This window comes from Canis aureus, chromosome 17 (assembly GCF_053574225.1).
Source record: "Canis aureus isolate CA01 chromosome 17, VMU_Caureus_v.1.0, whole genome shotgun sequence".
Taxonomy (NCBI): Eukaryota; Metazoa; Chordata; class Mammalia; order Carnivora; family Canidae; genus Canis; species Canis aureus.
Genome location: NC_135627.1, coordinates 38211271 through 38223104, shown reverse-complemented (window position 1 = coordinate 38223104; position 11834 = coordinate 38211271).

Sequence of the window (11834 nt, the reverse complement as noted above, 5' to 3'; positions counted from 1 at the left end):
TTCAGAAATGTTAAGGGCCATACCAAAGATTTTTACATATAAGAGAGAGATTGAACCCAACCTTTTTGGTCACTTTCCAATAACCATTGCATGATTCTGCCTCTTGTTTCTTTGCTTAGTACACTTTTTATAAGGCATGATACATGTGTCTGAACCTCATTGTCTTGGGAGGTACAGAACAGAAAATGCAATCATATGATAGAATTTTTCCTTGTAGGGATTTACTTTATGGGGGTAAATTGGTAGTTTCACTTTTTCAGATGCTAAGTAGAAGTTTTATATATAGTTTACTATAATATGACATAATGACACAGTACAATTATGGCATGATATAAATGTTAATAGTTTAGCCATTAATATTTTATTGAATGATAAAAAACTGTGAAATAGGAGAAATGCAACCTATTCATAACTTATAAAGATTATATTTCCCCTGTGCCCTCTTTATCAGTTAAAATTGTTGTAGCTTACAACTTTTCCTCTTTGCTGTGGGCTATTTGTAGGCACTTCTTTTGCAGTGATTAAAGTGCTAGTTTTAGTGAATCCATTAAGGAGAAAGTGACTAATTATGAGCATTAACAGTAAAGATTATAGGAAGGACAATGTGTTTCATTGTGAATGCAGAAAACCTCTGTGTTAAAGCTGTAATCTGAAATAAATGAATGAATGTAACATGTAATAGATAACCAAAAATATTCATAGAGAAGAAACACAGGCTATTATCTATGAAAACAATAAAGAAATTAGATAGGAAAGACTGCAAAAACAGTTTTCATTATCCTCTTCTCTCTTGGATGGCTGCTAGAGAACAGATACGAGCTAGAATAGCCTGCCTCTCACATCTCATCCCCTGACATTCCCTTACATACGGTGCCATCTCCCAATAGAGTCATTTGTTTGCTGCCTGTTCATGATGCCCTCCCTCTTCCTCCTCTATCTGCCGAAAGAAGTTTTATTAATTCTTTAGTATAGAATTCAAAAGGCTTATTTTAATAAGCATCCCTAACACTCTAATTCATTAATTCTACTGAAATACATGCATCTTAATATTTTATATCCTCTATTATAACTATTAAACTATCTTTGTCATAAAATTTTGCTTGAAATCAGAAACACTGTATTGTAAAACCAATATATCCTCAGAATCTAGCACAATACTAGCTATTTAGTAAAGATTAATTTTTTAAAAGATAATTGCCATATTTTATGGCATTTGATATTAGGATGATGTTCAGATTTGTATAGGAATACAATTAGATATTGGAGAAAGTTTAAAAATAAAACCGTTAGTATTAATGATAAAGAATAGCTAAAGATGTGCAATGCTGTAAACATATAACAAAATACTGCCTAGAAATGTATACAGTATAATTACAGCTAGAGAAATAGAGAAAAAAAAAATCACTTGACCAAACACTGAGAGAGCTGGGTAAGACAGTTATTTGAAAGAAATAAACTTATTTCATCATTAAAAAAATAAAGAATACAATAGGAATTTCTTACAAAGAAGTGGGTTAACTCTTGCATCCAAGGAGGACTTCTATAAGAATGTCTCTACCAACTGTATTGAAAATACAATTCCTAGATCAAGCATGAAGAATACTAGAGGTTACTTAAATAACACAATGAGAGAATTAATTGGAAGTGGGGATGCTAATTAGGGGTTAAATTCTTTATGTGTTTTGAAGGTAGAGCCAACTGCATATGCTGACAAATGCAGTGTAAGGTGTGAGAGAGAAAAAAACAAAACTCTTACAATTTCAAGGTTTTGGCTTGATAACTGTAAGCATGGATTTACCATGAAGTTAGATGTATAAGAATGTTAAATGAATAATTTTGAAGAAGGTAGAAGACTGATAATGTTACATAATAGGTAGAAATAATAGTGGGCATCTGTCAGAATCTTCTATTTAATTTTCTTGGGGAAGGAGGAAACAAAATTACCCCTTGTGAGTAGAGTAGAAGAGGAAGTGATGGAGGTTTAGAGAGAGAGGAGAGAAGAGTGTGAAATAGTTTTCAAGTAGAGGAGAATGGAATACAGACATGAACTATGGACTCGGTGTCCACAATCACGCAGTTAAAGAGAGAACAGATAGATGGGTTCTTTTTTTCTATTCACATGTAACTAATAAGAGAGTACCCTAAGATTGGATATAACCAAAATTGTGATTTTGCACAGCAGATATGACAAGGGATGTGATGTTGTTTAGAAGGGGATTATTTTAAACGATGACCAGAATATATCAATGATCAGAAAAAAAGAAGTTCTCAAAGAGGGGAGAGACAGTGAAAAATGTAGTTATCAATGCATGGAAGTCCTATATAGCAAAAATTTTGTTGGTGCTTAAGCACTAGAGATTATAATCTGAAAGAATAAGAAATATGATCAGAGAAGATATAACAATTTAATATGCAGCAATTTTAATTTTGTCAACCTATGCTAATTCTTAAAAATAATTATCCTTTACAAGAGCTTTTCAGCAATACATTAATAATTAAGTGACAGATTTTCGTGTTTTTTATAATTGTATTTGTGAATATATCTAGTTCGCCCACATATTTGATGAAAATGAGGCATGAAGAAAGAATTGTGCATGTTGATCTCCACATTTCTGAGACTTCATGTTAGATTCATGCAACATTTAGGTGATGAATCAGCTCTCTCTCTCTTTTAAAAGGGATAATTTGTTGAGGCAGTAAAATAAAATATTTAAAATTAAAAAATCAATAGACTTGTGTAGGCATAATAAAAGGAAAATTTTTATTCATTTAGAATAAAGAAGACAAACTATATTATATGGAGGACAGCACTTCTTTTAAGTTAAAGGTCACAATTTACTCAAGAGACAGGGGAATTTCATCTTCCTCAAAATTCGTTTTTTAAGCTTAGAGACCATGAAGAGCTATGATTCATGTTGCTACAGTAGAGTGGCTTGTGATGTATCTGAATTTCAACAATATGTTTTAGAACTAATCCAGAAAAGTAAGTTACAATCCTTGAAGTCAGATTGAAAACAGCTGTCATTTGGGAAAAAAAAAAAAAAATTCAAAGCTGTGAGGAGGAAACTCTGCTACATCATAAGTAACTACTACATTTGCAGCCTGATTACCTTTTACTGAATCCAGTATATGCTGCTCCACAGACTATAAATACAGAACCTGTTTTTTTTTTTTTTTAAATTAGTCTTATATCTAAGTCATGGATTCTCAGGTTAATATTAATCAGCTTAATTTCGGTAACAAAAAGATTTCTTCTATTTTGCTGAACCTGAAAAACAAATAAAGTGGAAAAATGAAATAGTTTTAGTGTAAACTTTTAAAACTTCTAAACCATCCGAGGAGGGGAAGCCAAAAACAAACAAAAAAGATCTGTAAAACACAGTGTAAATTTTATAATATTTCCTTACTGTAACATTTTAAATGTTTTTTTCTAAATAACAAAACACTGATTCATGTTGGCCTAAACTAAGGAAATAATATCCATTGCATTACTAAAAGTCCAGATGGTGGGCTCAAATAATGGCTGATTCATTAACTACCCGATGACTTTAGTATTGCACTTCTTTCTGTATATTCACTCACTATCCTTAACCTTGCCTTTATCCTCAGATTTATGGAAAGATGTCTGCAGCATTTCAAGGCAAAATATCTAGACATTACAATATTCAGAGAAAAGAGAAATGGCCTCTCCCCATTGTGCCCTCTTAGAAGTGCTGAAGCTTTTTTCCAGAGTCTTTCAGAAGCCCCATGTATCTGCACATTTCTGAGCCAGTTGTAGGCAAGAATATTTAGAGTGTTCTTAGACCAGTGGTTCTCACCTGGCGGTGATTTTGCCCTTGAGGGGACTTTGGATAATATCTAGAGACATTTTTTGGTTATCGCAATTAGGGCAGCACTACTGGCATCCAGTGAGTAGAAGCCAGGAATACTGCTAAAAATCTATATTATGTACCCGACAGCCCCTCACAGCAAAGAATTGTCCAGATCACATTGTCAGGAATACTAAGATCAAAAAACCTTGTCTTAGAGTAATCAGGCCTACCCATCAGCTCTCAACAAGACAGTTGGATGAGTGAGGGAAGAATTTATACACAACGAAAATTATAGTTCTCTTAAAAACAAATCTGCACAATGAGGCCAGATAGACACAGTGCCACTAACTTCATCTAGTAGTAACAGCACAATTACACGGTCATATATTTACTTTTCAATAGAGACAGGGATTTCTACCTTCAGAAGTCTGATTAAAAATGTCATGATGGCTGACCTCATGATATTTTAGTTATGACTAGCTGATTGCTTGATGAATGTGCCATAAAAATGATATCCAAATGCATTTAAAAGATCATGAAAAATATAGCATTTTTCTTCATAGCTCTAATAAAGTACTGGCAACTGGGAATATATTAATAATTTTCTTTTTCATTTTATAGCTGAGCAATACTTTAAAATAGAAAACTGTGTGTATTCATGTGTATGTATGTATGTATGTATAAACTTAAAAGAAATTTATTTTTCTCTTCAAAGAGCCTGGGGTGTGAACTTCTTGAGGAGATGGACAATTATTTTTTTTTTTAAGATTTTTATTTATTCATAGAGATGCAGAGAGAGAGAGAGAGAGAGAAAGGCAGAGACACAGGCAGAGGGAGAAGAAGGCTCCAGGGAGCCCGATGTGGGACTCGATCTGGGACTCCAGGATCACACCCTGGGCCGAAGGCAGGCGCCAAACTGCTGAGCCACCCAGGGATCCCCCAATTCTTATTTTTAAACCACCTACCATTCTTCACAGATTTTCTTCATAAGATATTAAATAATTGTTTTTTGATAAATAAAATTTGAAATATTTTATATTCACTTCATTTTAAATAGCAGAATGGTAATACATCTAAGATTTAGAAAAACATTTCATTAATAGAATATGCAATTATGTATATCAAGCAAAGTCAAATTACATTTTCTAGAATTGAGACTATTTTTGTTCTAGCTTTATCCTAGCTTTTACCAGAGAGTAAATAATATTATAGGCATACCTTGGAGATGTTAGTTTAGGTTTTGACCACTACAATAAAGCAAATATCTCAAGAAACCAAATGAATTTTTTGGTTTCCCCATGCATATAAAAGTTCTATAACTTATATACACGGAATATATAACTACAGAATATAAAGTACTGTAGTTTTTTTTTTTTCTGAAAGATTTTATTTATTTGGGAGAGAGAGTGTGTCTCTCTCTCTATCATGAATAAATAAACAAATAATCTTAAAAGAGAGAGAGAGAGACGTGAGAGAGAGAGGGATCATGAGTGGGAGGAGGGGCAGAGGGAGAAGCTGACTTCCCGCTGAGCAGGGAGCCACTTGAGGGACTGAGCCACCCAGGCACCCCATACATTATTAAGTATGGTTAGCATTACATTTAAAAAGCAACGTACATACCTTAATTAACATGTGTTGCTAAAAAATTCTAAGCATCATCAGAGTTTTTGGTGAATCATAATCTTTTTCCTGGTGGAGAGTTTTGCCTGCATGTGATGGCTGCTGACTGATCAAGGTGGTGTTTGCCAAGGGTTGAAGTGGCTGTGGCAGTTTCTTACATTAAGACAGCAAATGACGTTTGTCTCATCCTTTTTGACTCTTCCTTTCATGAACAATATTTCTGTAGCATACAAAACTGATAACATTTTACCCACATTAGAACTTTTTTCAAAACTTGTTAGCCTTTTCAAAACCTGCCACTGCTTTATCAAGCAAGTTCATGTAACATTCTAAATCCTTTGTTGTCATTACAACACTATTCACAGTATCTTCACCAGGAGTAGATTCCATCTCAAGAAATCATCTTCTCTGCTCATGTATAAGAAGAAAATCTTCAGCTGTTAAAATTTTGTCATGCAATTGCAGTGATTCAGTCACATCTTCAGGCTTCACTTCTAATTCTAGTTCCTTGCTATTTCTACTACGTCTGCTATTCCTTCACTAAAGTCTTCAACACTTCACAGTTATCCATAAGAGTTGAAATAAACTTCTTCAAACTCCTATTAATACTGGTATTTTAACTTCTTCCCATGAATCACAGATGTTCTAAATGGCATCCAGAATGATGAATCCTTTTCAGAATCTTTTCAATTTACTTTGCTTAGATCCAGCAGTGGAATCCCTATCTATGCCAATTATAACCTAATGAAATATATTTCTTAAATAATAAGGTTTGAAAGTAGAAGTTATTCCTTCATCCATGGGCTACACAATAGATGTTAACTTAGCAAGCATGCAAACAACATTAATCTCCTTGTACATCTCCATCAGAGCCCTGGGTAACCAGGTGCGTTATCAATGAGCAATAATATTTTGAGAAGAATCTTTTTTTTTCCCCAGGACTACTCTCAACAGTAGCTAAAATTATTTATTAAACCATGTTGTAAACAGAAGTGCTGTCACCCAGGCTTTGTTGTTCAAATTATGGAGCAGAAGAAGAATCAATTTAGCATAATTCTTTTTTTTTTAAGATTTTATTTATTCATGAGAGACACACACACACACACACACAGAGGCAGAGACATAGGCAGAGGGAGAAGCAGGCTCCCTGTGGGGAACCTGATGTGGGACTCCATCTCAGCACCCTTGTATCACGACCTGAGCTGAAGGCAGATGCTCAAACACTGAGCCACCCAGGCGTCCCTAGATTTAGCATAATTCTTAAAGGCCCTCAATTTTAGAATGGTGAATGAGCATTGGCTTCAACCTAAGTCATCAGATGCATTAGACTTTAACAAGAGAGCAGCCTGTCCTTTAAAGTTTTCAAGGCAGGCATTGACCTTTCCCCTCATGGAAAGGCCTAGATGGCATCTTTTTCCAACAGAAGGCTGTTTCTTCTACATTGGACATCTGTTCTTTAGTGTAGCCACCTTCATTAATTAACTTTTCTACATCTTTTGGATAACTTGTTGTAGCTCCTAAATGAGCACTTGCTGCTTCAAATGTTCTTTCTATGTTGTGAGGGTGGCTTCTTTCTTTAAATCTCCTGAATAAAAATCAATCAATCAATCAATCCATCAATCAATCTCCTGAATAAACCTCCACTAACTTCAAGTTTCCTTTTGCAGCTTCCTCACCTCTCTCAGTCTTCATAGAATTGAAGAGAGTTAGGACCTTGGTCTGGATTAGGCTTTTGATTAAGGGAATGTTGTGGCTGGTTTGATCTTCTGTCTAAACCATTGAAACTTTCTCCATATCAGCAATAAGGTCATTTTGATTTCTTATCATTTCTGTGTTCACTGAAGTAGCACTTTCAATTTCCTTCAAGAACTTTTCCTTTGCATTCATAACATTGCTGTTTGGTGCAGGAGACCCAGATTTTAGCCTATCTCCATTTTTGACATGCCTTTCTCACTAAGCTTAATCATTTCTAGCTTTTGATTTAAAGTGAGAAATGTGCAACTCTTTATTTGAATACCTAGAAGCCATTGTAGATATTAATCAGCCTACTTGCAAAATTGTTGTTATCTCAGGGAATAGGGGAAGAGAAGGCAAGAGACAAGGAAATGGCCAGTCAGAGGAGCACTCAGAACACAGACAATATTTATCAATTCAATTTGTCATCTTATGTGGGCTTGGTTTATGCAGCCCAAAACAATTATGATTGTAATATCAAAGACTTACTGATCACAGATTACTATAACAAATATAATATTGTTGAAAAATTTTGAAATATTGTGAGAATTACCAGAATGTGAGACAGAGACATGAAATAAGCAAATGCTGTTGGGAAAATGGCCCCAGTAAACTCCCTCGACATAGCACTGCCACAAGCCTTCAAGAAGCACAGTATCTGTGAAGTGCAATAAATTGAAGTGCATTACAACAATGTAGACTTGTGTAGAACTCCAAAGTCAGAGGAAAACTTTAAATAAAACTCAAGAGAAAATTGTGGCTCAGAGAGATTAGTTAATTTTTTTCCAGAGCCCGCCATTAGACTAATCGAGACAAAAATTATAATCTTAGAGATGATATCTCATATCCTGCTGCTCAAATATTCTAGTTATCTCTTTGGAATACAAGGTAGGATGTAGGAAAATAAGAGCTGAGAGAGAAATTTGCAGAACATTATACATTTGAGATTTCTTGATGATGGATATGTGCAAAGGAATGCTCTTAGTTTTTAATGATGCCAGTGATAGTAGGTTTTGCAGAACTAACAAAACAACGATGATAAATTATATGGAACATTTCCTAGAGTCCACTAGCAAATTTAACAATCATACCTCCCCAGATTGCTGTTAAAATATGAAATTATTATTTTTACATGACAAGTAAATAACCCGTTTCCTTTAATTAGACTAGATTAAGAGAAGTGAAACGCTTTTGAAAATAGCAGTGGAATGGAATGGTGTCTTTCATCAAGAGCAGAATCATGTTAATGTCTTATGCTGTCTAGTTACCATGACAAATAGGTTGTGGTACATGCACACTTTAATTATTAACACTGAAATCTGCTGAAATTGAAGTATTGCTCTTACTAAGAGCTATTACTGCTGAAATGACCCATTTAATAGTGACCCACGATACCAAAGTATGGATTTAAATTGGTAATTAATAACAGTCCATTTCTGAAAATGTTAACACAGGAGTTGAATAAAAATGCTAAGTAGGTTTCAAATATCACAGTGTATTGACATATTAATATATATTACTTATGTTAAATGCTTTGTAAATTTAGATATGGAACAAGATGGTAACAGTAAAAGCATTTCTTTCTTGCCTAGTGTCCAAGGAGTCAGTTAGTAAACTTAGTAGATTAGTTCACTATTTTTAGTTTTTAGTTCCAAAATTCTTTATACCAGAATTTGTTTTATCACATTCTATGGAATGTGAAATGATAAATTAAATAAATGGAAGTTAAAAAAAATAAATGCAACTGCATGACACTGAGGAAGAATTTTGGAGTAATGAATGGTAGCTATGTTGTTCATTTTATAAGTCACTTGTTCCAAGTCCCATATAATAATTAGCTGCCCCACACCTACTCTTTTCATTCTATGACTTATCAAAAGGAGAATATAAAGCTCCATAAGGTGCCAATCAATTATATTGTGAAATAGCATTTTAAAAGATACATTGGTAGAAATAAAAAAATGAAACAAATTTTTAAAATTAAACATACTGAGAGAAGCATGATCATTTCCAGTCACTAATATGTGATTGGAATGCATTAATTGGTATTTGGTGCCATCTACTTAAATTGGCTTATCTTAAGCTTGTATCAAAATGGAATTATGTTTTCTGAATATATTGATTGACAGCGTCCTAAATATGTTAGAAAGGTTGAAAGAAAATATGTGATTTATAATTTTTATTTTTATTTTTTAAAGAGATGATTCTTTTTATTTTTGTGATTTATAATTTTTAAAAGGTAACTTAAAAACTGCAACTTCCACCTGAGAATAAACGCCTACTATATTATTTTAACGATGATAAATGTAAAAACATTTAACGATACCATTCATCTTCACCTGTCTTTAAATTTAAATAAAATTGCAGAAAAAATTTAACAAAACTTAGATAAAATTTCAATATACTTGGCTCAATGATATTTTTAGTATCTAAGTTAACATATAGAAGTATATGGTAGAAAACATTTCAAAAATACTTTGAAAGTTAAGTATACATACACACACACTCACACACACGTATGCACATTAAAAATATATATTTTTAAAACCAGAACATTTACTTAGCAACTAATCATCCATGCCTTAAGATGAGTTGGATACTGCAACAGCTAACCTCTCAGATTTAGGTGGTGTTTCTTCAGGGAACTTACTCCAGAATCTGCAGTATACAATTTTTAGGTGTCTCACATGACCTATACTCATGGCATTTCTTCATTTAGCTTTGGCACTCAATTTAAACTTTTCCTCTGCACTTAGTAGGTTAGATACATTTGGCACAAGTCCATTTCTCAAAGTGATAGAATTACAGTGGCAGCACATTATGCATGTCTTATTGAAATGCTAACCAAACACTAATGTTTCCTTTTTCATCTCACTTCTGTGGCCTCGACCAAAGAGCTAGGTTTTTGTTTTTTCTTTAAAGGAGCTAAAAATGTCCTTATTATAAACATGATCCCCTATCTGGTTATATTATGATTAGATTTCTGTAACTGTTGTCTTCAAAAATAAATAACAGAAAAAGATATAAATAAATAAATAAATAACAGTAGTGCTACAAATTTCAAATAATACGTTGACGATTTTTCTTGTTGAAAACTATGCGCTTAACGCTCTATAAGATGAAGTCTAATAGTTAGAATATTCCAGATTGACTTACTCTGAATTGAAGTTGTTCTTTATAGATTGGGTAGAAAACATTTACCTTGCTGAAAATTACACACACACACACACACACACACACACCAATATAGTTCAGTGACATTGTGATTTAGTCAAATGCTATAGTAGTATGTGTTTGATACCACCTTAAATAGTAGTATAGTAAATTCTGTTAAAGGAAGCTGGTGAAAGAAGAATAATGAATGGAAAATACACCTTTTTAAATTAATCAACTGGCTGCCTTTTCTAATTTTTAGGGGATTTGGATTAATTCTTCTCTGGATAATTGGCTCATTTTATAGAAACATGGTATGGTTACCAAATTTGTGTATGAAAACTGTAGTGTTCTTTCCTTTATCAAAAGAGTTAGACCATGGCTGTACACGTAGAGATAGGAGTTGTTTCATTATAAAGTAAGAATAACAGAATTTTTAAGGTCAAAACTGTGATGGAATCAAAATAAAGCAAGGAGTAGAATTTTATTTGCTAGAGTTGTACTTATAGGTCCATTTCTTTTCCTTAGCTGGATTACATTTTGCTGCATTTTAAAAGTTGGTTGGTTGATCAGTTGGTGACTGAAGTGATGAAAATATTTATGGTGTAATTATTCTGTATTAATAGACATCATTATCTAAAGCATCATCTTTGTTTGAACTTCAACATCTCCAAGTCTTAAAAGATCTATTATTTTTATTATTGGTCAAATTCAACAGACTTGACTATTTCTGTTACTTTGAATTCTTTGCATAGGCTTAAGATGGGCGATCTATTTTGGCTTTTATTTTACCAACAACAGTAATAATAGTAACATAGTTACCAACTGTATATCTTGTTTTTTTAGCTTATATAAAACATTTGGTTGATGATTTGTTAAAAAGGTGGAGGAGGGAGATAAGCAGTTATTCTTCGAGTAATCCTCCACACATTGGACAGAATATCTTGCATATTGTTGCTCATAGCCATGTTCTATACCACCTCAGTTTCTTTTGAATAGTAAGTAAATTTTAGCATTTAGCAGTGGCATAGGCTAGGCAAAATTATAAAGCAAAGACAAACAAAAAATCTGTCTATTGCTAAATCCAGTAACACTACAGTTGCAAATAGGCAATAAGTTTAATAAGATTTTCCTTATTCTATATTTAAGAGCCAGAATATGGTTATATAACATATTAAAGAGCAAAAATTTTTAAATAAATGAAATGTACTGTCTCCAACATCCAGAAGACATCAGCTTTTAAAACCATAAAAAATAATTTTGTATACAGTGTTACCTTTCCAACAAACTGCCCTCAATATTTATTATGGAGATTTATTTTAAAAGGATGAAAGATGACAATGACACTGAAATAGGAAGCAGATCAGTAAATTGACAGATTTAAGAGTAACATCAACTACGATCAGACAATTTAATTGGCCTAAAACACAGATTTGTTGGCTCACTACTGTAATACTATCAGAATTTGGCCAAGCTGTTCATCTGATGTTAGAAGAAAAATTCATCCTTCACCAT